At 49.1% G+C, this 2361-nt stretch overlaps 1 long non-coding RNA gene across 1 annotated transcript; it reads right to left on the bottom strand.

The window, feature by feature from the left end:
• Window positions 1-906: 906 nt before the first annotated feature.
• On the bottom strand, window positions 907-1785 carry LOC135058279 (uncharacterized). The gene is made up of 2 exons (XR_010244726.1): window positions 1701-1785; window positions 907-1399 (listed from the first exon to the last, which is right to left on the bottom strand). It is a non-coding gene; the product is annotated as an uncharacterized LOC135058279 (long non-coding RNA).
• Between the last annotated feature and the right edge of the window lie 576 nt (window positions 1786-2361).

Below are 2361 nucleotides of genomic sequence, written 5' to 3'. Positions count from 1 at the left end.
AGCAGCACAGAGTATATCAGGAGACGAGTGATGTGTCAGTGAGGACAGGGCTGCATGTGAAAGGGGCAGTGACATGATGTGAGGAGGGGAATGGAGGCAGCAGGAAGCCACAGACTGAGAGTTATATAGTGGGAGGAGCAGGGTGCCCAGCAGCACAGAGTATATCAGGAGATGAGGGATGTGTCAGTGAGGACAGGGCTGTATGCAGTGCCGGACTGGCCCACGGGGGAACAGGGGAAACCTCCGGTGGGCCCCACTGCCTGTGGGCCCACCCCGACCTCTAGGGATTAGGTTTCAGACTCTATCCTAGTGCATTTTAATTATACATTATACTTATGTTACATTATACTCTCAGGACTTTGGTGTATTTTCTACAGTGCATTACAATTATTAATCTGGTACATTATCATGCATGCACTAGCAGTGTTTACTACATACTTGCCTACTCTCCCGGAAGCTGCGGGAGGCTCCCGTTTTTTGGGGTAGCCCCCAGCACCTACGGAGGAGTGGGCAGGTCTCCTGCATCCTGCTCGCACCCTAGTGATGTGAGCAGGATGGAGAGATAACCTCCTGCGGGTCCGTCGGGTGGAGAAGGGGTTAAAATGACGCAAATCGCGTCATTTTAGCCCCGCCCCCTTCCCGCGGATCGCAGCATTTCCCGATGTGGGGGCGGGGCTTAGTGATGTCACAGTCCGCCCCCGCCCCCCGAAGACACCTGCTGCGTCTCCTCTCCGGGCTTCTCCCGGAGAGGAGAAATACACTGTAGGTAAGTATGGTTTACTAAATATATTTATCAAGGGGCTCAGCCCATGCACTCTGTAATGCTTAGTCAAACCTCTGTGGTGATTGGCCACATCCCCATGGGAGCCTGGCCACACCCTTAAGCATGGGCCCCCTACCACTGCATTTCCCCGGTGGGCCCTTCATGACCCAGTCCGACACGGACTGCATGTGACAGGGGCAGTGACATTATAAGAATAGGAAGGGAAGATATTGCTATATGACTGTCTTTCAGTGCTGCTCCCCCAGCTGTGTGATGTAGCAGGGAGGGCTGTGAGATTTGCACAGTCTCTAGCAGCTGTTCTCTCACTGTGGATGCTGCTAGCACAGTAATATACTGCACTGTCTTGGGCAGAAATTCTGGAGATGTTTAAGAGGCTTTTCTGAGTAGTTATTGACTGGATAATTATTCTTCCATCCGTGAACTGGTTCTCCATAATGGGGTCAGAGCCGCTAGTTGTGTATCCAATGAGGGCCAGAGCTTCTCCCTTCTTATGATAATACCAATATTTATTATAATAACTGGAATCGGCGTGCACACAAGACAGAGACACGGCGTTCCCCGGATACAGCAACTGGAACGTCGGCTCCTGGATAACATCGGCAGCCAGACACACTGCTGGAAACAGACAAGAAACATGAATGTGTATGATACAGTATCTTCCAGCACACGGCGCGTATCATCCTCTCCTCATGTCACCGTTACTACTAGCAACTGCTGTATAAGCAGCACAGTGTGACAGAAGCCGCAGAAATGCAGCAATAAGTTACATTTCCATAATTTCTTATACTGCAACATTGTGGATAATGGATTTCTAAGTAACAAATGACAATCCTGCAATTATTACAAAACAGAATGTAGGTGCAGCACACACAGTTATAATAACATATACAGGGTCACACTGATCCGTCTCACTCACAGCGCAGGCACCACAAGGCACAGAGCACCTGCAGAATGTGCATCCTCTCAGGTCTGAGCACAGGAGAACTCTGCACAGATAGTTACAACCACTCACTGTATCTGCTATCACCCGGCGATGTGCAGCTGCTGATAGGAGATCGTGTGATGCCTCATCTGCATGTCCCCGCCCACATCCCCTGAAAATTAAATCCCTCATTTATAAGGTGCATTTAACATAGGCCTGAGCATTTATTGCATTGAGTATTCGCTGCCTGCGTGTGACGCATTTATTCAGTAATATGCAAAGGGTAAGAGTACAGCAAAAGAAACAAGATAGACTACTCGCAGGCATGTCCAAACTGCGGCCCTCCAGCTGTTGAGAAACTACACATCCCAGCATACCCTGACACAGCTTTAGCATGCTCTGACAGCAAAACTGTGTCAGGGCATGCTGGGATATGTAGTTTCACAACAGCTGGAGGGCCGCAGTTTGGACATGCCTGACTGTATCAGTTCATTGAAAGGTGAACAGCAGTGCAGAGCATTTCAGAGGAATGAGCTGATCTTACAACAGGCTATGACCTGCCCACATGTGTCATGTTATAATATTCATGTGACAGGTGGACTGTCGGGAAACCAACAATAATACACTGGGTGCTATGATAATTTCTCTATAAGAG

The sequence above is a fragment of the Pseudophryne corroboree genome, chromosome 3, assembly GCF_028390025.1.
Source record: "Pseudophryne corroboree isolate aPseCor3 chromosome 3, aPseCor3.hap2, whole genome shotgun sequence".
NCBI lineage: Eukaryota > Metazoa > Chordata > Amphibia > Anura > Myobatrachidae > Pseudophryne > Pseudophryne corroboree.
Note: the sequence above shows the minus strand (reverse complement) of the source record. Positions and strands in the feature narration are given on the sequence as shown.